General features: G+C 49.9%; 1 long non-coding RNA gene across 1 annotated transcript; it reads left to right on the forward strand.

Annotated features, from left to right (window-relative positions):
• Nucleotides 1–363: 363 nt before the first annotated feature.
• Nucleotides 364–1994, forward strand: LOC149389954 (uncharacterized). Its single transcript, XR_016300786.1, has 3 exons — nucleotides 364–681; nucleotides 761–1028; nucleotides 1645–1994. It is a non-coding gene; the product is annotated as an uncharacterized LOC149389954 (long non-coding RNA).
• Nucleotides 1995–24438: the final 22444 nt, after the last annotated feature.

A 24438-nucleotide genomic window follows, 5' to 3' on the forward strand; every position in this document is an offset into this window, starting at 1 on the left:
GTTCACAACGTTTTCCATGTCTCGATGCTACGAAAGTACGAACCAGACCCTTCTCATGTCCTAATATGGACCGATGTACCAATTAGAGATGATGTGACTTATGATGAGGTTCCGATTCAAATCATAGAAAGCCAAGTTAAAGTTTTGCGAAGGCGCGAGATTCCACTTGTAAAAGTACTTAGGAAATATCATGGGACCGAAGAGTCGACATGGGAGATGGAGTCGGAAATTCGCGAACTTTACCCGCATCTTTTTTATCTAATTTCGAGGATGAAATTTCTTAAGGAGGGAGGTATTGTAAAACCCCGTTTTTTATTTTATTTATTTATTTTCTTTTTCTTCTTGGTCATATACTTTGACCAAGCTGATGTTTAAAAAAAAAAAAATCCTTTCCCCTCCCGTCTCTCTCTCTCTCTCTCACTCCCTCTACCTCTCTCTTTCTCTTTTTCTCTCTTTCTTCCGGCGCCATTTCCGACCAAACCGGGCGGAGGTGAAGTACACCTCCTCCACCAAAGTGTAGTGCTCATGTCAAGGAGCATTTTGTGCTCACTCATGATCTGGAACTGCTGCCGATCACCGGAGAATCATGGCCGAGGTCGGAAAATCGAGATCTATAATTCTGGACAGCTTGGTATCGAGATTCGCACAGGAGATGGTCGCCGGAGCACTCGTCGGAAAAACGCAAGTTTTGGGTGGTTTCGCGTAGATCTAGGTTTTTGTGTGTTTTCCTTATAAAAATCAACCCCGTAAATGTATTCAGGAGGTCGAGGAGTTCGAAGAACACCTATCGGACAGATTTTTCGGTTGCCGGAAATCGCCACCGCCGCCGGGCCGCCGCCGTCGCCGGAGCCCCGATGTTGAAATTTGAGCAGAGGCTACTCCCGAGTGTCTTCGACGTTCCGAGCGCAACCGTGAACTCCGTTTGACCGGATTCTCGAGCGTCTCGAAAATCAGCCGTGTTCGGTGGCCCGTACTTCAAGGCGATCGTTACCCACCTTTCTTCAAGTCTCGTTCGAGATTCAATTGAGGTAGGGGTTCTATTACTCTTCCTTCGTGAGAGTATTCTTTAATTAAAAATGGTTAGTAGTAGAGTAGATGACTAGGTGAAACATGAAACCAAATAGGCCCGTTTCAATCTGTTGACGGGATATAGTTTTTTGAATAATTATAACCTAGTATGATATTAATAAATGAACTGGAATCAAAGTATTCGTTATCCGGCGATGCGCTTCCGTCCGGGGACATTATTGTCCAAAACGGTTGATTGGAGGGAGCGATGGCGCATTTCGCTTCCCTTTGCTGCGCAGCAGGTTTACGCGGGGCGAGACTCGGGGTTACCGGTCGTTGGGCCCACCTCGCCCAGTTGCTTTGGATCTGGCATCAGTTGCAGGTGATACGCGTCCACCTGGCGCCTTACAGTCCAAAGTGGCTACTCTTGACTTCATGTCAGAGGTTTCGTCATAACTTATAATTTTGAGTTTTAATAATCTTTGCTAAATAACAATTAATAACGTAAAGTTGGTAATTACGGTTTTTGATAAATAATATGGCATGATATTAAAATGAACAAAACCTTAGGTTGAGTAGTGGTTCTCCTGCTGAGCACGTGGAAGCTCACCCCTTTTTCTTTTAATTCAACTCCAGGTGTTTGAAAATAAAAGATCTGAATCGTAGAAATGTTGTGGCATCCCAACGAATGACGTGGAGATACACCTTATCGTGTGGTATTCTCATTATTGACTATAATACTTTGACTAAGATGACTCGATGATATTTTCCGTTATTATACATAAATGGTGCTACACTAAACTGTGGTGGTTTGTTGACTGGTCTTTAAATTTTATTTTGTTGATGTGTTTAAATCCCATGGGTGAAAATCTTGTTTACTTTCCAAAAGATGTCCGACGTGGTGTCTTTTATTTTTTGGCTAGTGTTATTTATTCGTTTGAGTCTTTTATTTTATTTTTTTTCTTTGACCCCCTATTTTGGGGCGTTACAGAGTGCATTTCAACTTTCGTGGCGTCAAGCCAAAGGTTTGATTCAGAACAAGCCATTGCTTGCCTATAGGAAACAGGGTCACCCATGTCAGAGACGGCTACGAGAGAGTCTCCATAGGACTTGTAACTGTCAGGCTTTTGAGTAGCCCTCCCACTACGTCGAAGTACTACTTGAGGTAGAAGCTTCCTCACCCAACTTTTCTTCAAGCACAACTTTGCTTCTAGGTTTTACATCTTTCATGAAGTCCTCCTCAAGGAAACGAGCATTCGTGCTAACGAAAGTCTTGTCGTCCTCAGGACTATAGAATGTGAAACCTTTGGTTTCCTTCTGATATCCAACGAACAGACACAATTCTGACCTACTAGCCAACTTGCTAGTCTTTCGCCTCAGCACGTGTGCAGGGCAACCCCAAATTTTGATGCGGCCAAGATTTACTTTACGGCCAGTCCATCGGTCATAAGGAGTATCAGGAATTGTTTTGGACGGAACTTGGTTCAGAATATATGCGGCTGTTTCGAGGGCATATCCCAAAAGGAAAGAGGGAGTGATGAGTAACTCATCATTGCTCTAACCATCTCCATAAGAGTTCGGTTTCTTCTCTTTGACACTCCGTTTTGTTGTGGTGTGCCAGGTGTGGTAAGCTGAGAAGCGATACCTTCTTCTTTAAGGAAGTCATCGAACTCTCCAGACATATACTCACCTCCTCGATCAGATCGAAGGGTTTTGATAACTTTGCCAGTTTGCTTTTCCACTAAAGCCCGAATGACCTTAAATACCTTAAAGGTCTCGGAGTTGTGTTTGAGCAAATAGACAAAACCATATCTTGAGTAATCATTGGTGAAGGTAACAAAGTATTCGTATCCTCCCCGTGCTTGTGTACTGAGCGGACCACATACATCAGAATACATAAGTTCCACCAGCTCAATGGCTCTTCGACCCTTAGCTGATAAAGGTCGCTTAATAATTTTTCCTTCTATGTAAGATTCACAAGTAGGTAGTGAACCTATTGTAGAGGCTTGGAGTGGACCGTCCCTTACAAGTCTCTTAATCATGTCTAGACTGATATGACCAAGTGTTAAGTGCCAGAGATATGTTGAGTTTGTTAGATCCGAGGAATCAGAAAGTTTGATTCTCTTTGGCTCCCAAACTAGATCGTTATCTAATTCTTCATACATGCATCGGTGACAAAAGAATTTGTTTAAAGTGCGGTGTTTGAAAGACAGCATCACAGATCCCACAGCCTTCGCGGACACCAGGCTCCCATCACCCCATTTGAAACAGAAGTCGCCATCCTTTAAGCTTTTAGTTTTCTGGAAACCAGTCAAGGAACAACAAATATGGTTAGTAGCAGCGGAGTCAAGAATCGACGTTGATACATTATCAACTACTAAGCATGCTTCGGTAATTAGTACAATACTATGTTCCTTTGCTTTGAGATAGGCAGGACAGTTCTTCTTCTCGGCATTGTGAGGTCTCTTCTTAGATCCGGAGGTGGAGGCTTTTTTCTTAGTAGCATATGCCTCTCCTTGATTCCTCTTTCTCTTAGTGAGACCTTCAGCAGCGTGAAGCTCCTTAATAAGCTCAGTAACAGCGTACTTTAGCTTGTTCATGGAGTAGTTCAGCTTGAAGGTGTCGAAAGATTTGGGGAGAGTTTCCAAAATCATATCTATTTTTGTCTCCCTATCAATTTCGGATACTAGGATTTCCATCTCATTTAGCTAACTAATGATCAGCATCATATGGTCCCTAACATGAGTCCTAGCCTTCATGCGACAGTTCATAAACTGTCTAACAGCTTGTTGTCTGGCCTGACGCCCTTGCCCTCCAAACACCTCATGGAGATTGTAGAGCATTTCGGTGGAAGTCTCGATATCACGATGTTGTTGTTGCAACACATTGTTCATTGAAGCTAAAATATAGCACCTCACAATCTCATCGGATCGGAGCCAGGCCGCTAAGGCATCTTTTTCCTCTTGTGTTGAATCATCATTCGTTTGAGGACAGGGGGTGGCGAGTACCCATTTGTGCTTGTTAATGGTAAGTTTTATGTCGAGGTTACGTTTCCAATTAACGTAGTTTTCGGTTTCGAGTTTGTTTGAGGAAAGGATGGTTGAGAGATGGTCTGGAGACATCTTGCTGAAGTTGAAACAAGTTTATGATTAGTCTTTGGTTTAGGATTTAAGTTTTTAAGATTTGATAAAATCCAAAGGTGATATAAAAGAAATGATAATCTACTCCCTCAAGAGAAGGCCGCAAAAATCTCTTGTTATAAGTAAAGTAAATGACACATCATTAATGCTTAGCCAAGATGTCAATACACCAATTTTGACTAGCCATCTTTTAAATTGGTTTGATCACTCATATCCTTTCGCAGAGCCTCAAGGGAGGACTAAGTGCAATCAACCACTTAGTCCAAAAGGTCAACTTTGAAAAAACAATCCCCAAGAGGAGGCCTTGTCTTCATTGTCTTACTCTCGGACGTAGCTCATTGAGCAATGATCGAAGCAAAAATTCCATAGAGTACTTTCATTGAAGAGACAGCCACAAGAGTGACTCTTAGTCTCACGTTTAATTGCTTCTTTCATTAGTTGGGGATCGTGGGTTATAAACAACAAGTATAACCCTCCCACTTAGTTTTTAGAGTTGGCACATCGTCTCTTATAAGTTTGAAAACAAATTTCCTACTTATAGAGCGATAGAGTGGACTTCTAGAAAGGAATCCTAGATTTTCCTATTCTCTATTCGGGAAAGTGCGTGAGGGAAGTATGAACTTCAACTCACTCAAACACTTGAAAGTTTGAGATTATACATCATTTATTTTTCGGCTCGTCTACGAGGAGACCTCCCACTCAAATTTTCAAGAGCATATAAATTTTGAACATATGCAATATATATATAGTTTTGAAAACATTTTTGAAAACTTATTTGATTTGGATGACAAAATATTTTCAAGTTTGAAAGCGAAAACGGTTTTTCAAAATTCAAACTAGTTTTATAAGAATTCAATTTCAGTTAAACTTTCAAAAATCAAAATATTTTAATCTTTCACATTATGTTTACTATCTTATAAAAAAAATTTGTCAAGGAAGTTTTCTCATTAGAGTTATATAACTCATGGTAGTGGGGTCGAAAATCCGGAAATCTAAAAAAACTAAACTTTCGGAACAGCCACGTAACTCGGAGTAAAATCGACATAACTGGGGTCTCTAACGTCCTTTTGGCCTAAAACAAATTGCATTGGAAAGAGGACAAACAAACCTTTAATTTGATTTAAGAATCATTAAATTTCAAATTTTGAGTTGAGAGTTTTGCCACTTTTACTGCGGGTTTTCTCGAGTTCGAATAAAACTGAAAATAATTAAAGTTCGCATTTGAGTGCGAAAAAGAATCGAGTGTAACAGAACGTTTTAGGAAGTCGTTAAAGCTTTTAAATGTGTTTTATTAACATGGTAATAACATGGTATTAAAGAAAATAACAACAAACATAAAATGAAACGAGTAAATAAACGAAACTAGCAAGACAATATAACTAGTCACAAAATTACTCGAAATTTTCTCAAACTTTATAAACACGTTTTTCATTATAAAAATTAAAAACTTTAAGAACTGATTCTAATATGTTTTAATATCATCACAAACTCATAGAAAAGTAACATGATTTTTAATTTAAAGGCATGAGCTATAAATTAAAAAAAAATCTAAGAAAACCATTCTAACTTGTCACAAAATTAGTAAACTTTGGAAAATGATTTTAAAGCTCATAGTTTTATTTACATGTACATGCATATCTTTGACAATAGCTCTGACACCATTTGTTGGAATCGATCTAGGGTTAAGAAAAGATTTAACGCTTCGAGCAAGCGGCGGAATTTAAAAATTTTCTTTTAAACAAGTAAAACAATTTTACTAACCTATACAAAGAGCAAGTACATGTTCATTTAAAACTATTAAAAGCATTACTCATTTACTAACCTTTGTGAAGTTTGAATGTTGAGAAGCCTTAGGAAGGTTGAAACGTTCGTCTCCCCACGCAGCTCGTCTTTCTTCTTTCTTCGGCAAACTCGAGCAACCACGAAAGTTTCTATCAAAAGAATCACTCGAGAAAGAAATGAATTAGTGTGTCGGCACTTTTAAACACGACGACTCAAGAACAAGTCTAAGAGTTGAAGAGCTAAAAAACTAGGTCAAATATGGACCTAGGTGCCAAAACAAAAATGAAAAGAACTAGAGAGAGAGAGGTGGGTGGCCACAAGGTCTAGAGAGAGAAGCTCTCAATCTCTAACTTATGTGGGCTGAGAAATAATGAGAATGAGGTGGGGTATTTATAGGAGGAGGGATTGCCTTGAAGAGGGAGTTTCCTCTTTTCAATTGAATATCAAATATTCATGAGCATAATCTTTATTTCGCATTCCTATCAAAATACAAAGGTTGGAAAAAGTTTATGTTGTCACTCGTTTTCGGACAACTATTTAGGAGCCCAAAGTGGTTAGACCCAAGGCCGGACCAAGTGGTCTCACTTCGGCTCGAGCGTGTCGGACTTGGTATCCCAAGTCGTCCCTTAGCTGTGAATGTCCCTTGAGTTCGTCCAAGTACCTGGAAAGGAAGAAAGAACAGGTGAACTAGGAAGGGATAACAGAGGGGGTGCCTCTGTTTACCTCTCCGACGCTCAACATTAGTAGGATTGAGGTGGAGTATAGAGGTTTTAGAGGTGGTGAGAGGCCAAAGATGAGCGAAACGAGTGAAGTACGAGTTCGACAGCGTTTCGGGACTCAAAATTGGATTCCCATTTGGGAGAGGGCGGACCTCTCTATTCATAGGCGACCAAGGGGTCATTTAGGCCGGCCAATGGCCGAGGCAAACCTTGGCTGGCCGGGAGGCTGCCGGCCGGGAGCTGGCCGGACGGGACCTCGCCGGCCGGGACTTGGCCGGCCGAGACTCGGCCGGACGGGATTTGGCCGGGGATAAGGGCCGGCCAATGGCCGGGGATATTAGGGCCGGCCAATGGCCGGGGATAAGGGCCGGCCAATGGCCGAGGATATTAGGGCCGGCCAGTGGCCGGGGATAAGGGCCGGCCAATGGCCGGGGATATTAGGGCCGGGCAATGACTAGAGATAAGGGCCGGCCAATGGCCGGGGATAGCTAGGGTTGGCCATTGGCCGGGGATAGCTACCCTCGGCCATTGGCCGAGGCAAACCTTGGCCAGCCGGGAGCTGGGCGGACGGGACTTGGCCGGCCGGGACTCGATCGGATGGGACTTGGCCGGCCGGGAGCTTTCCGGACGGGACTTGGCCGGTCGGGAGTCGACCGGACGGGACTTGGCCGACCGGGAGTCGACCGGGCGGGCTTTGGCCGGCCGGGAGGTGGCGTTGTGATTTTGCCCTTGTCGATAGTTGACGGGTTGACAACATTAGCCCCCCGAGTTTCCGGTCGAGCATGGGTCGAGTGGAAACTCAAGAATCACGTTGACGCGTGGACTTCAGACGAACACTCTCGAGTTCGCGAGTGCGTCGCAGAAAGGTTTTTAACGCATCGCGAGGGGTGGCTTTGGTGCGTCACCAGGGATGACTTCCGTGCGTCATGGGGGACGGCTTTGGTGCGTCGCGAGGGACGATCTTTGCGCGTCGCGAGGGACGGCTTATTGTGCGCGGCTTATTTTCTTGACCTACCAATGAAGGCGTGATCGATTCGCACGACTTGATTGTGCGCGGCTTATTTTCTCGACCGACCAGTGACAGCGTGATCGATTCGCACGACATGATTGTGCGCGGCTTATTTTCTGGACCTACCAATGAAGGCGTGATTGATTTGCACGACTCGATTCTGCACGGCTTATTTTATCGACCTACCAATGAAGGCGTGATCGATTAGCACGGCTTTGTTGTGCGTGGCTTATTTTCTCAACTTACCAACGAAGGCGTAATCGATTAGCATGGCTTGGGCCTCGGGGGGCCTTGGCGTCACACTTGTGTGACTGGCTTTTTCGTGGGCACTGAGTAGACCAGGTACGTCCGGCAGGCGCATGCCTTTGAAACCCATTTGTGACTTGTTGCCCATCGGCGCATGAGCTGGGCGGCGAGCGTGGTGCCACATTGGTGTGACCCGGTTTTCCGTGGATGCTGGCTAGACCAGGTACGTCCGGCGGGCGCAGGCCTTTGAAACCCATTTCTAACTCGTTGCCCATCGGCGCATGAGCTGGGCGGCGAGCGCGATCATATCATCCTATGAGCGTGGCGCCCTTGGGCGCGCGTATCACATGATAGGCGGGGTTAGGTGTAGACTTGATCTCCCGGAGACTGTGGCACGTTAGTGCGCTGGTCGCATTTTCAGATTGAGTCTCTTGGGTCTAGTCTTGTGCCCATGTGACTGCGGCGCCACGGCGCGCGTTTCACGTTTGGGGACTCAATGGGCCCATTCTTACTCTCACGAGAGCGTCGTAGAGTGAATTTTGGTCCACCAATGGGGGCGACATAAGCACGTTGTTAGGGACAGTGTTTGTGTTCCTCGTATGAGAGCACGCAGATTTGTCATCGAGACTTCTGAGTCTATTGGTTATTGGTGAGTCGTGAAGTTGTGCATGTCTGACATGAGGACTTTCAAGTCGAAACTAGAGGAATAGACCCGACCTGGGGAGCTATGCGTGAGGTCGACTCGAGGGTCGGTCATGTGTAGAGTGGGCACGAGGACTTATCAGTTGACTCGTGGACTCCAGACTCAACTCGAGGAGTCATGTAGAGTCTGCACGAGGAGTAGTTAGTCGACTCGTGGACTCGGTACTTGACTCGAGGAGTGAACTCAACACGAGGAGTGTACCCAATTCGAGGAGTGAACTCAACTCGAGGCGTTACACGTAGAGTCGGCACGAGGACTTGTCAGATAGCTCGTAGACTCGTTATTCGAGTCGAAGAGTGAACTCAACTCGAGGAGACATGTAGAGTCGACACGAGGAGTAGCTAGTCGACTCATGGACTCGATACTCGATTCGAGGAGTGAACTCAACTCGAGGAGACATGTAGAGTCGGCACGAGGAGTAGCTAGTTGACTCGTGGACTCGGTACTCGACTCGAGGAGTGAACTCGACTCGAGGAGACATGTAGAGTCGCCAGGAGCGGTAGCTAGTCGACTCGTGGACTCGGTACTCGACTCTAGGAGTGAACTCAACTCGAGGAGACATGTAGAGTCGGCACAAGGAGTAGCTAGTCGACTCGTGGACTCGGTACTCGACTGGAGGAGTGAACTCGACTCGAGGAGACATGTAGAGTCGCCACGAGGAGTAGCTAGTCGACTCGTGGACTCGGTACTCAACTCGAGGAGTCATATAGAGTATGCACGAGTAGTAGTTAGTCGACTTGTGGACGCGGGACATAACTCGAGGAGTGAACTCAACTCGAGGAGTGTACCCAATTCGAGGAGTGAACTCAACTTGAGGCGTTACACGTAGATTCGGCACGAGGACTTGTCAGTCGGCTCGTGGACTCGTTATTCGACTCGAGGAGTGAACTCAACTCGAGGAGACATGTAGAGTCGGTACGAGGAGTAGCTAGTCGACTCGTGGACTCGATTCTCGATTCGAGGAGTGAACTCAACTCGAGGAGACACGTAGAGTCGGCACGAGGAGTAGCTAGTCGACTCGTGGACTCGGTACTCGACTCGAGGACTGAACTCGACTCGAGGAGACATGTATAGTCGGCACGAGGGGTAGCTAGTCGACTCGTGGACTCGGTACTCGACTCGAGGAGTGACCTCAACACGAGGAGACATGTAGATTCGGCACGAGGAGTAGCTAGTCGACTCGTGGACTCTGTACTCGACTCGAGGAGTGAACTCGACTCGAGGAGACATGTAGAGTCGGCACGAGGAGTAGCTAGTCAACTCGTGGACTCGGTACTCAACTCGAGGAGTCATGTAGGGTCTGCACGAGTAGTAGTTAGTCGACTCGTGGACTCGGGACATAACTCGAGGAGTGAACTCAACTCGAGGAGTGTACCCAATTCGAGGAGTGAACTTAACTCGAGGCGTTACGCGTAGAGTCGGCACGAGGACTTTTCCGTCAGCTCGTGGACTCGTTATTCAACTCGAGGAGTGAACTCAACTCGAGGAGTCATGTAGAATGTGCACAAGGAGTAGTTAGTCGACTCGTGGACTCGGGACTTAACTCGAGGAGTGAACTCAACTCGAGGAGTGTCCCCAATTCGAGGAGTGAACTCAACTCGGGGCGTTATGTGTAGAGTCGGCACGAGGACTTGTCAGTCAGTTTGTGGACTCGTTATTCGACTCGAGGAGTGAACTCAACTCGAGGAAATATGTAGAGTCGGCACGAGGAGTAGCTAGTCGACTCGTGGACTCGATACTCGACTCGAGGAGTGAACTCAACTCGAGGAGACATGTAGAGTCGGCATGAGGAGTAGCCAGTCGACTCGTGGAATCGATACTGGACTCGAGGAGTGAACTCAACTCGAGGAGACTTGTAGAGTCTGCATGAGGAGTAGCTAGTCGACTCGTGGACCAGGTACTCGACTCGAGGAGTGAACTCGACTCGAGAAGTCATGTAGAGTCTGCACGAGGAGTAGCTAGTCGACTCGTGGAGTCGGTACTCGACTCGAGGATACATGTAGAGTCGGCACGAGGAGTAGCTAGTCGACTCACGGACTCGGTACTCGACTCGAGGAGTGAACTCGACTCGAGGAGACATGTAGAGTCGGCATGAGGAGTAGCTAGTCGACTCGTGGACTCGATACTCGACTCGAGGAGTGAACTTGACTCGAGGAGACATGTAGAGTTGGCACGAAGAGTATCTAGTCGACTCGTGGACTCGGTATTCGACTCGAGGAGCGAACTCAACTCGAGGAGTCATGTAGAGTCGGCACGAGGAGTAGCTAGTCGACTCGTGGACTCGGTATTCGACTCGAGGAGTGAAATCAACTCGTGGAGACATGTAGAGTCAGCACGAGGAGTGGCTAGTCGATTCGTGGACTCGGTATTCGACTCGACGAGTGAACTCAACTCGAGGAGACGTGTAGAGTCGGCACGCGGAGTAGCTAGTCGACTCATGGACTCGGTATTCGACTCGAGGAGCGAACTCAACTCGAGGAGTCATGTAGAATCGGCACGAGGAGTAGCTAGTCGACTCGTGGACTCGGTATCCGACGCGAGGAGTGAACTTGACTCGAGGAGACATGTAGAGTCGGCATGAGGAGTAGCTAGTCGACTCGTGGACTCGGTACTCGACTCGAGGAGCAAACTCAACTCGAGGAGCGAGCTCAACTCGAGGAGTCATGTGTAGACCGTCTCTCTTTGGGACCTCTGGCCTAACCATCGGCCCTTTGAGACTTTGTTATATTTTTATTTTTTTGTTTTTGATTTGTTTTGATCGAGTATTGCTTCCTGTTAGCCCCCCGAGTTACTTGCGTTTATGAGACGAAGACCAAGATACTCTCGTGTTGGAGGTATACAATAGTGTGTGTTGCCATGTGTAGAATAACTCTTTATTGCAATAAGGGGGTCGTTACAGGTTGTCATGGCACTTGGCCTTCTTTGAAAAAAGAAAATTACATTTTTGAAATAAAGTGATCACGAAGTCGAGCAAGTTCGAGCGTGAGTATAAGGGCGGAAGCTGTGACAATCATGGCTTGCTAGCAGATGCGACGAATTCCTTGAGGTCCCCACCTCGAATTAGGGAATCAATTTGCTTCCTAAGTTGGTAGCATTCTATTGTCGCGTGCCCGTGGTCATGGTGATATTCGCACTGTTTGCTCTTGTCTCGCATTGCGGGGTCCTTCTTCGTCGGAGGTGGGGATCCCAGCTTCTCTCTGTGTGAGCTCAGGATCTTGTCGGGTGTTGCGTTGAGAAGGACGAAGGATCGCTTCGGGGTTGGAGAAGGATGGTCATTAGAGACTTGACCATTTCTATGCCTCTTCCCTTGCGAGCCGGGACCGGTGACCGGTGCCTTGAGTGTGGCGGCGCGCTTTTTGTTGGATGCGCGGTCAACAATGTTGGGTGGTTGGTGTCCCAAGGTATCCTCTCTCGCGGTCTCGCGTCAGGCGTTGAGTTTCTCTCTCAAGTCGCGTCCATGAGATTCCCTTCGGGAATTGATGTGGTCTCTCAAGTCTCCATTGGCCGTCCCTATCACCCTTGGCAAGGATATGTCGTTCAAGCGGTGTCCTTGACGGGAGCCATGACCTTCGGTGTCGTCGCCCATCCGGGGGTTTTGGACATAAATAGTGAACTCGGGGCATCCCTTTCGGGACCTTGAGATTGAGCGTCTTCTGGTATTGTGCGATCTTCGATGCCTCGATGTGGTCTCTCGAGGGTGTCCCCTCGAGGGCGCATGTATGCTCTCGCTTTCGTGAGTAGCGTGGTCGAGGTTGATCTCGTTGGTTCTTGACTTCGCCACATAGTCAAGGTCTCTCTTGTCATGGTTGACATGGTCCTCGTTGCGGTAGCCGAGGAGGTCGGCAATGAGCGTGCCATCGACTCCGGGGCGGTCGAGGAGCTCGGCAAGCCCTCGAGCCGTGTCCTCTCGGACCGTGGCCTCGGGGTCATTTGCCGAGTCTTGGGGCTGGCTCTCGTTGTCACGAGGTTGCCCTCCTAGACGATGTGCTAGGTTTCTGAGGCCGTACCTCGAGCTAGTCGCTCGGGTGCCCACGGAGGTGGCGGGAACTTGACTCATCTCTCGAGAGTCGTAGGAGTAGGAAGAAAAAGGATTGGAAGGGAGAGCATTGCAAAGGTTGGGAGATCCCCTCCTTCTAGCGCCAAAATGTTTTCACTCGTTTTCGGACAACTATTTAGGTGCCCAAAGTGGTTAGACCCAAGGCCGGACCAAGTGGTCTCACTTCGGCTCGAGCGTGTCGGACTTGGTATCCCAAGTCGTCCCTTAGCTGTGAGTGTCCCTTGAGTTCGTCCAAGTACCTAAAAAGGAAGAAAGAACAGGTGAACTAGGAGGGGAACACAGAGGGGGTGCCTCTGTTTACCTCTCTGACGCTCAACATTAGTAGGATTGAGGTGGACTATAGAGGTTTTAGAGGTGGTGAGAGGCCAAAGATGAGAGAAACGAGTGAAGTACGAGTTCGACAGCGTTTCGGGACTCAAAATTGGATTACCATTTGGGAAAGGGCGGACCTCTCTATTTATAGGCGACCAAGGGGTCATTGAGGCACCCCTTGGCCGAGAAGGATTTTGCGCCGGCCAATGGCCGAGGCAAACCTTGGCCAGCGGCTGCCGGCCGGGAGCTGGCCAGACGGGACTTGGCTGGCCGGGAGTCAGCCGGCCGGGACTCGGCCGGACGGGATTTGGCCGGGGATAAGGGCCGGCCAATGGCCGGGAATAAGGGCCGGCCAATGGCCGGGGATATTAGGGCCGGCCAATGGCCGGGGATAAGGGCCGGCCAATGGCCGTTGATATTAGGGCCGGCCAGTGGCCGCGGATAGCTAGGGTCGGCCATTGGCCGGGTATAGCTAGCCTCGGCCATTGGTCGAGGCAAACCTTGGCCGGCCGGGAGGCTGCCGGTCGGGAGCTGGGCGGACGAGACTTGGCCGGCCGGGAGTCGACCGGATGGGACTTGGCCGGCCGGGAGCTTGCCGGACGGGACTTAGCCGGCCGGGAGGGGCTTGGCCGGTCGGGAGTCGACCGGGCGGGCCTTGGCCGGCCGGGAGGTGGCGTTGTGATTTTGCCCTTGTCGATCGTTGACGGGTCGACAAGAGTTTCCCTTTTTCTCCTAGTTGGCCGCCCAAATATATGCTCCATGGAGCAAATTTGTTTCCTCATTTTTTTCTTTTGGCAAGTATCTTCATACATCAATGCACAAAGTAATTTCCTCTTTCTCTCTATGGTATGCACGAAATTTTGAGTCTAGAACATGTTTCTAGATGTTTCTTTATTTGTTCATGACAATATAAGAAAAGCCCATTAAGACTTTTCACATAAAATTCCATGAAATGAAATTTATCCTCAAGGCCCAATTACACTAATATGGCTGTTTGACATATTTCAATGTCAAAAAACTTATTTATTGACATTCATACCATCCTTTGTCCAAAAAGACAAAAATACCATTTATATAATTTTCGTAAAACTTGTCTCATTCTTATTTTGACTTAGCTTCTAGTTTCACTATTCATACTCGATATGATTTGTGACAGTGACCTCATGGATCCAATTGAACAAGGCTTGAGCTAACATACTTGGACTCAAAAGTTAACAAACCTTTTCCAAGTTTAGCTTTATGTCAACTGACTCCACTAAAGAATTGACACTGAGAATATCTCGGTTCAAATGAATTTATTTTCTACTCAAGAATTCAACTTAATTATGATGAGTGGATCCACCGAATATTATCTATGTTTACCCTTCATGAATATCATCATCTAGTCGGGATTTACAAAATTACCATTTTACCCTTCTAGTTGTTATTTCCTCAACTCCTTTGTCGCTTGTGAATAAGTTAGAAACAATGTACTAACGAGGAGCTAACAAGTCACATTGATTCATCCAAAAGAGTCATGACTCAATTTGGACACTGGCCAGTTCATTTATTCACATTCCAAGGAATAAAGCATGAGGTGATATACATTGCATTTCAGCAATTTTGTACACGAATTCCATATCTATGATATATTCAAAAAGTTACTCATGACATCTTCATAACTTAGTACTTCACCAATAGGTCCTGTTCAGAATCACATAGTGAATTCGAACTCTGACTTTCTCAAATGAGAATACTTAAGCTATGAAATGACATTTCTCATTAAAAATTGAGGTAAGCATGATGTAATTCATACGTAGTGACTTCGAGACATAAGAGGTTAAATGGTTTGTTCTTATTTTGTCTCTAGAAGTGCACTGGTCAATTCCGTACCTTCAGAAGATACCTAGAAGAAATATAGAATCTCCAACTCTCAATGTCCCATAACCAGACATCATAGATTCTCCTTACAATTGTACTGAGATCAATAGTCCTTTGATCCTTAGATTGTGAATATGTAGTTTTAAGCAAACCACGAAGAGTTTGTTCATGCAAATCTACATTTGTGTTCTCATGTGTTGTTAGGTTTCTTTAAGGACTAAAGACTATAGATTATCATAAATCTTTAAACAGACAAGGAAGAATTAATGAACGTTTCAACTTTTATTGATTATTCAGCAGTTACAAGCAAGAGTCTTCGTAAGACTATATGACATCAAATGTACATAAATAGAAACTACTACTCTTCTTATGGGCACCATTGACAACAGTTGCCAACTTAGATTGGCCTCTATTCGAGCTCGATGTGAAGAATTCCTTCTTGAATGGTGAGCTAGAGGAAGAATTCTACATGCAAATTCCTCGGGCTTTGAGAACGATCAGGCTGCGAACAAAGTCTGTAAACTCAAGAAGACCTTATACGGATTGAAGCAGTCACCGCATGCTTGGTTTGGAAATTTTACTCATGTACTCATATGGTGCAACTACTCGCAAAGTCAAGCAGATCATCTGATGTTCTCAAAAATCACACCCCGAGCCAATGATCTCCTCAAAGAGATTGGCATGCTCGATTCCAAACCAGCTTATACTCTTATGGATCCAAACATCAAGCTCGCAACTCAGACCACCGAAGTCGTTGCCACAGAGAAAGATTCGAACAGCTTGTGGGAAAACTCATCTATCTCACTCACACTTGACTCGACATTGAATTCTCAGTGAGCATGGTCAGTAGATTCATGAATAACCCCTCAAAGCCTCACATGGAAGTCGTCATGCGATTTCTTCAATCTCAAATCTGCCCCAAAAACAGGTCTATGATGCAAAAGTGGAACAATCGAGGAGTTGAAGCCTTCAAAAATGAGGATTGGGCGGGGTCAATTTTAGATCGAAAACTACATCTGGTATGTGTACCTAATTTTTGGGTAATCTCATCACCTGCCGGAGCAAGAAACATTTTTGGTTTCCCAAGGTAATGCAGAAGCCGAGCTCATATTGTTGGCTAATGGAGTGTTCTAATGTCTATGGCTAAAACGACTAATTGACAATCTCAATATCAAGCTCGAAGGTTCAGTTAAGCTCCTATGTGACAACCAAACTCATCTAAGTACAAAGAATCATGTTCATCATGATCGAACTAAGCACATCGAGATCGATCGTCACTTCATCAATGAGAAGATAGAATCGAAGATTATCGAAATGGAATACATTTCAACCCGACATCAAGTGGCCGACATTCATCGTGTGAGATGGCATGAACTGCGCCTAGTATGGCCGTTCAGGTGCGCCTTGTGGTGACTTCGAGCGCGTTGCAATTAGTCATCAGACGCAGCGCCTTGTGGCAACTTAGAGCGCGTCATGAGAGACGGCTTTGTGCGTCATCTACGCGTCTTATATGTGCCATAGAGGCATCTTAGGTGCGCCATGTAGGCGTCTTAAGTGCGCCATGTAGGCGTGTTTGGTGCGTCGCGAGGGACGACTTGATTGCGACATGTAGGCGTCTTACGTGCGTCATGTAGGCGTCTTAAGTGCGCCATGTAGGCGTCTTTGGTGTGTCGCTAGGGATGATTTGGTTGCACCATGTAGGCGTCTTACGTGCGCCATGTAGGCGTCTTAGGTGTGCAACGGGGGACGATTTGGTTGCGCCATGTAGGCGTCTTACGTGCGCCATGTAGGCGTCTCAAGTGCGCCATGTAGACGTCTTGGGCCTGCATCTCTTGGATGTGTTAAGGAGCGCCGCGGAGGAGTCTTAAGCCTTCATCTCATGGATGTCTTACGACACACCGCGGAGGCGTCTTTAACCTGCATCTCATGGATGTCTTACGGCGCGCCGCGTAGTCGTCTTTAGCCTGCATCTCTTCGATGTCTTATGGCACGCCGCGTAGGTGTCTTTAGCCTGTGTCTCTTGGATGTCTTATGGCGCACCACAGAGGCATCTTTAACCTGCATCTCTTGGATGTCTTATGGCGTGCTGTGTTGTCGCCATTTTTCGGACAACGATTTAGGAGCCGCGGGCGGTTAGACCCAAGGTCGGACCGAGTGGTCTCGCCCGGGCTCGAGCGTGTCGGACTTGATGGCCCAAGTCGTCCCTTAGCTGTTGGTAACGTCTACTTCGCCCAAGCACCTGAAAAACAAGCGGGGAGGCGTGAACTACAAAGGGAAAACAGGGGGGGTGCCCCTGTTTTCCTCTCCGACGCTCAACATTAGTCGGGTTGAGATGGATAAAAAGGGGTTTGAGTGTTTAGGGGCCAAGACTTGAGAGAAACGAGCAAGAGGTGAGTTCGGCAGCGTTTTTGCACTCAAGAAATCGAATTTGGATTACCTTTTGAAGAGAGTGGGCCTCTCGTATTTATAGGCGACCAAAGGGGTCATTGGTGGGCCCCTTGGCCGAGTGAAACAAATGGCCGAGTATAGCCCTTGGCAAAGGATAATGCAAGTTGACGTAAATGGCATGTCCCAGGGAGAGGATAATGCGGGTTGACGTCAGTGGCACGTCCTTGGCAGAGGATAATGCAGATCGGTGTCAGCGGTATGCCCTTTGGTAGAGAATAATGTAGGCTGTTGTCAGCGGTATGTCCTTTGGCAGAGGATAATGTAGGCTGGCGTCATTGGCGTGTTCCTTCGCCGAGGATGGGCCTCTGAGAACGAGGTCGAGCTCGACCGAGGGCGAGTTGACGAGCTCGACTACGGGCGAAGTGACGAGCTCGGCCTAGGCGAACTGGCGAGCTCGGCCGAGGCGAACTGGCGAGCTCGACCTGGCGAACTGGCAAGGCGAGCTCGGCTTAGAATTGGCGAGCTCGGCCTAGGCGAACTGGCGAGCTCGGCCTAGGCGAACTGGCGAGCTCGACCTGGCGAACTGGCGAACTCGACCTGGCGAACTGGCAAGGGGAGCTCGGCTTAGGAGAATTGGCGAGCTCGGCCTAGGCGAACTGGCGAGCTCGGCCTAGGCGAACTGGCGAGCTCGGCCTAGGCGAACTGGCGAGCTCGGCCTAGGCGAACTGGCGAGCTCGGCCTAGGCGAACTGGCGAGCTCGACCTGGCGAACTGGCAAGGCGAGCTCGGCTTAGAATTGGCGAGCTCGGCCTAGGCGAACTGGCGAGCTCGGCCTAGGCGAACTGGCGAGCTCGACCTGGCGAACTGGCTAACTCGACCTGGCGAACTGGCAAGGCGAGTTCGGCTTAGGAGAATTGGCGAGCTCGGCCTAGGCGAACTGGCGAGCTCGGCCTAGGCGAACTGGCGAGCTCGGCCTAGGTGAACTGGCGAGCTCGGCCTAGGCGAACTGGTGAGCTCGACTTGGCGGACTAGCAAGGCGAGCTCGGCTTAGGCGAATTGGCGAGCTCGGCCTAGGCGAACTGGCGAGCTCGGCTTAGGCGAACTGGCAAGGCGAGCTCGGCTAATGCGAACTGGCGAGCTCGGCCTAGGCGAACTGGCGAGCTCGGCCTAGGCGAACTGGCAAGGCGAGCTCGGCTTAGGCGAACTGGCGAGCTCGGCCTAGGCGAACTGGCGAGCTCGGCCTAGGCGAACTGGCGAGCTCGACCTGGCGAACTGGCGAACTCGACCTGGCGAACTGGCAAGGCGAGCTCGGCCTAGGCGAACTGGCAAGCTCGGCTTAGGCGAACTGGCGAGCTCGGCCTAGGCAAACTGGCGAGCTCGGCCTAGGCGCGGGTGCAATGTATCAAAGGCTGGTAAACCGAATGTTCGCCAACCAGATTGACATGACAATGGAGGTCTACGTGGAGGACATGTTAGTGAAAAGCGTCAAAGCCCATGACCACGTCCGAGACCTCAGGGAGATGTTCGCAATCCTGCGGCGCTACAAGATGAAGATCAATCCTAACAAGTGTGCCTTCGGGGTTGAGTCTGGAAAATTCCTAGGCTACATGGTGAGCCGCCGCGAGATCGAAACTAATACCGAGAAGATTAAAGCGATCTTAGAGATGAGGTCGCCGCAAAAAGTCAAAGAAGTGCAGAGTCTAATAGGAAGAATCGCCGCCCTGACGCGATTCGTCTCCAAAGCCACCGATAGGTGCCAGCCATTTTTCAAAGCATTGAAGAAAACCGATGGGTTCGTGTGGACAAAAGAGTGTGAGGAGGCGTTCCGCGAAATGAAAACCTACTTTAGCTCTCCTCCGTTCCTTACGAAACCAAACGACGGCGAGACCTTGTATGTCTACCTCGCGGTTTCCGATAGGGCCGTGAGCGTGGTCCTAGTGCGCAAAGAAAACAAGGTCTAATGGCCGGTCTATTACGTAAGCAAGGCGCTCCTTGACGCCGAGACTCGATAACCGGAAATTGAGAGATTGTCCCTCGCCCTTGTCATGAGCGCGAGAAAACTTCGCCCTTACTTCCAAGCGCATCCAATCATGGTGCGCACGGGACATCCCATCGAGAAAGCCTTACAAAAAGGGACCTCGTCTCGGATGGCCTTATGGTCTTAAGAGCTAGCCGAGTACGGGGTCGTGTTTCAACCGAGAACCGCTATCAAAGGCCAGGCCCTCGCCGACTTTGTGGTCGAGTTCACCAACACGCCCTCAACAGACAAGGACAACGAAGACAACGAGAACGAGGAAGACAAGGAGAACGACCACGATGGGTCGTCGAAGAAGAGGACCATTGACCCGATAGGGCCGGTCTGGGATTTACATGTAGATGGGTCATCGAATGCCCGGGGGGTTGGCGCCGGCGTCGTGCTCACGAATCCCGATAAGGAAAAACTGAGATACACCCTGCGATTCGAGTTCAAGGCCTCCAACAACGAGGCAGAGTACGAGGTTCTGATCGTTGGCTTGGAGTTGGCGAACAAGCTAAGAGTACAAAACCTGCGCATCCACTGTGACTCACAATTGATTGTGAACCAGGTTAAAGACGACTACGCAGCCAAGGAGCCGAACATGGTCCCGTATTGGTCGAAGACTCAGAAAAATCTGGAGGCCCTGTCGTGGTTCAAGATAGTCCAGGTTCCCCGAGAGGCGAACATTGACGCCGACGCCCTAGCGCGCCTTGCATCAGGGATAGACGAAGAGGGAGAAGGCAGCGTCCCAATAGAAGTACTAACTCGGCCCTACGTCTCGAGAAGCGACGTAAGGGTGGTCAATGAAACTCCGCCCCCCTCATGGATGACGCCACTCGTGGAGTACCTCAAATGAGGAGTCATCCCTGAAGACAAGGAAGAGGCTAGAAAGCTGAGAAGCTTGGCGCCGAAATACACGATGAGGGAGGACAACCTATTCAAAAGAGGATACTCTATGCCCCTTCTCCGGTGCTTGGGCGAGGTCGAGGCGAAGAAAGTGCTCCGCTAGGGGCATGAAGGGGTGTGCGGAAACCACGCCGCCGGACAATCTTTGGCCCTGAAACTGCTAAGGCTCGGGTACTTTTGGCCTACCTTGAAGAAGGATTCCCACGAGTGGGCCAAAAGATGCGACAAATGCCAGAGGTTTGCCCACATCCCGTGCCAAGTGCCGACCCCGCTATGCCCGATCGTCGTACCTCGACCCTTCGCAAAGTGGGGAATCGACCTCATCGGTGAGCTACCCACGGCCCCAAGACAATACAGGCATGCGATCGTGGCTATCAACTACTTCACAAAGTAGGTAGAGGTAGAGCCGCTGGCAAAGATCACAGAGGCGAATACGACTAACTTCATCTGGAAGAACATCGTCTGCCGCTTTGGAATCCCCGCATCGATTGTGGCTGCCAACGGAAAGAAATTCGATAATGCGCACCTCCGGGACATATGCGAACAGTTGGAAATCAGCAAAACTTTCTCCTCTCCCCTCCATCCTCAAGCAAACGGCCAAGTCGAGGCGGTTAACAAGAAAATAAAAAAAAACCTGAAGAAGAAGCTGGAAGAAAGAAAGCGGGCGTGGGCCGAAGAGCTCCCCATGGTCCTCTGGGCGTATCGGACCACCGCGCGGAACGCAACCGGTGAAACCCCTTTCGCACTTGCATTCGGCATCGAGGCCGTGGTACCCATCGAGACCAAGCTGCCAACCTTTCGCATCGAAGAGTAGGACGAAGCCGCCAACAACGAAGCAATTAGGCTTGAGCTGGACCTCATAGACGAGAAGAGGGCAGACGCACTCACTCGCCTTGCCCCACAAAAGAGGAAGGTCGAGAAGTACTACAATTCCAAGGTCAAGCTGCGGAAATTCGCTGACGAGAGCCTCGTCCTCAGAAGGGTGTCCAAACACCAAAGTGCAGGGAGCGGGAGTCCTGGGCCCCACCTGGGAAGGCCCGTACCGCGTGCGCCGAGCCATACAGAATGGCACATACGAGCTCGAGAACCTAGAAGGGCTCGTGTTCACTCACCCGTGGATCGCGGAACATCTGCGGCAATACTACCAATAGAAGCCCGTTCCCGGTTTCTTTATGTTTGATTGTTTTCATCTTATTTCCAGTTTTAGTGAAAGACAATTTCAAGTTTAAGCAAGGCCTACGGTCAGGGAATGTAATTTTTAATTATTTTGACATGGTAATCGGATTACATTTCGCCTCGAAACCTTTATCCTATAGTGTTATAATTTCTAGTCTCCTCTACGAGTACACAAGAAACTCGGGGGGCTAACGGGTACCAGATACATATTTTTCGTGTGACGATCTCGTACGATCCCACGCCTCGTGCGCCGAAAGGTAGCGAGTCGTCAACGGGTCAGGTCTGCGCACCGTACCGCTGACCTTACACATCTCTCGCGCGACCCTCTCACACGATTACACGCCTCGCACGCTGAAAGGTAGCGAGCGTCAATGGATCACGTCCGCGCACCGGACCGTTGATCCCGGTAGTCAAAACCCAAAACGTGACACGCGTACCGACAGGTATCGCACTCCCTTGGAACTGCGCTCGCCTCAAGCCCGTTCTGGCGCACAACACGCACGCCGACAGGTAGCGTATGCGCAAGAAAAAATGGGCGCGACAGCCGTTCAGCTCGCAGGCGCCGATAGACAGCGAGTCACGAATGAATGGCGAAGACTCGCATCCGCCCGGCGAAACTGGTCTAGCCAGCGTCCACGAAAAACCTCGCCGCAAAGTGTGGCACTGAGCCGTGCGAACTGGTTACGCTAGACATAGTAAACCGGGGGTTGTAAGACACGCACTAGTCGGATTGCACGAATCGATTACGCTAAGCATAGTAAATCGAGGAAATAAGACGCATGATAAACCGGAAAAAGCGTTAGCAAAACAAGCAATGTTACGGAAACGACCCGACGGAAACAAAAGAAAATATAACAAATATCCGGAAGGAAAAACAAAGCAAGCGCTAAACAAGTGCGTGGAAAACCAAAATAAAACCGACTACTCGGAACCTGTTGTCGCACGGAAATGAACAACGATTAGATACCTCGGGCGGTTCGATCCAAGGCCGGACCAAGTGATCACGCCCGGGCCAAAAATGGGAGCTCGTAGACCGAGCTGCACCCTCCAGACCCTGAGGTGTGTTTTGGGGGGTGTGACCGTGCCAAAGGTTGGCTGCCTACGTACCCTTTAGTCGGGATCTGGTCAGAACGTAGTTCAATTTGTGTATTGGGGGCTATCTTGGGCTCAGTGGCTTTGGGAATCCAAGGCTTTAGAGTAGGACCCGGCTCGTAGCTTCCAGTGAAGGCTTTAGAGGGGTCGCGTGCTCGTAGCTCGGAGTTCTAGCTCAAGGGCCAAGAAGCGGGAGAGCGGTGTGTACCGCAGAAGCTCGGGTCACAGAAGAGGAGCGCGCTCTTCGAAATGTCACAAGAGGGCGAGAGAGAGTTCTCGAGAGAAGAGAAGTGTTGTTGGCGTCAAACATGATGTAAGTTGTCACCAGAAACCGGGATCCTTTTTCCTTCCCCAAGGGGGGGGGGGTATTTATAGTTGTGGAGAGAGGCCTTGGGCCGGCCCCTTGAGGCCCACCGGGTGGCCGGGAGTGGGGCGCGCGAGGCTTTATGCCCAAGAGGGCGAAGGGCGCGCGGGGCCTCACGCCCAAGAGGGCGCAGGGTGCAACGGACATGCCGCCTGGACGGGCGCGGGGCGTGCCAGGCGCGGGACTTGGCCAGGCGCGACGTGCCCGGCAGCGGGCGTGCCTGGCCGAGGTGGCACGAATGCTCGGCCGAGGTGGCCGAGGTGGCAAAGACGCTCGGCCGAGGTGGCAAGGAAGCTCGACCGAGGTGGCCGAGGTGGCATAGACGCTCGGCCGAGGTGGCCGAGGTGTCAAAGACGCTCGGCCGAGGTGGCTGAGGTGGCAAGGACGCTCGGCTGAGGTGGCCGAAGTGGCAAAGACCCTCGGCCGAGGCGACCGAGGTGGCGAGGACGCTCGGCCGAGGTGGCAAAGACACTCGGCCGAGGTGTGTGCAGGCCAGGAGGTCGGGGCGCGCAGGAGTGCACGCGCGGACCGGGAGACCGGGGCGCGCGTGCGTCAGGGCGCTCGGGCCCGGTGGGCAAGGGCCCCGTTGGGCTTCCGGCCAGCAAGGCCCGGCCGGCCTTGAATCATTTTTGAATTTCCGGTGTCCCAAAAACGACCGGTAACATTAGCCCCCCAAGTTTACGGCTTATGGGACGTAAGTCGTGAACTTTAGAAAAGAAAAGGGCGTTGAGGTGATTTCACCTTCGATCACGCGTGACCGTACGTATGCATATCTTTCTCTTCTTTCTCTTTTTTTTTTGATGGTCGGACCTTTGGGGGCCGGACCGGGCCGGCCGGGTAGCAAGACCCACACGCGGCCTAGCGCTGGGGGACTTGCTCGCGTGCAAGGCCGGCCCGCGGGCCGGGCCTTGCGTCGCGCGCTCAGGGGGGGGGGGGGGGGGGGGGGGGGTGGGGGGGAAGGAGCAGGGTTTGCTCCTTCCTCTCCTATAAATAGGAGAGCCGCCGCCCTTTCTGTTCACACTGGCGGCCTGTGGGTAATCGGAAAATTCCTTTGAGTTTGAAATTTCCCCTGGGCAGCCGACTTTTTCCTTTTTTTAATGGGGGTTGAGCTTGTTTCCCATGTTGATGATCCCGAGGTTGACCCTACCTGCCCTCTCCCAAATTTTGGGGGGGCGGCCAAGGGTCCCTTTGAGGAACTCGACGGGATTCCCCTCTTTGTCGAGGAAGACTCTAGCGCGGCCGACAAGTGGCTCGCGGAGTTGGAGATCGACGCCGTGGCGATAGCCGAGCTGGCGGGGCTCGGGAGTGGCCCACCTACTAGGTGTGGCCCCAAAGGGGAGGACGAAGGGTCCAAGGACCCGCGTTTGTCACAGTTGGTGATCAACCTGGTCTCCCGCGAGGCGTCCTTTGACGCCCCCCTGCTCAAGCAGCGGGGTGAAGCGGTGGTGAGTGCCGAGCTCTCCCGGGCATCTAACTTGGACGCCTCGAGTGTTGACCTTGCGATAGTGTCGTCCGAATCTTTCTTGGACGAGATTTATTCCGACGACCCCCTAGGGTCGGGCTCGGAAGGCCTTGAAGAGGACTTGGAGGCTCCTCCCGCGAGGGGGAAGGAGAAACGCAACGGGAAGGCGTTGGCGACGGCCTGGCCGACCTTCGAGTC

This window comes from Urtica dioica, chromosome 8 (genome assembly GCF_054948205.1).
Source record: "Urtica dioica subsp. dioica isolate 48M chromosome 8, U.dioica_male_clone48M_v1_H2, whole genome shotgun sequence".
NCBI classification, from domain to species: Eukaryota; Viridiplantae; Streptophyta; class Magnoliopsida; order Rosales; family Urticaceae; genus Urtica; species Urtica dioica.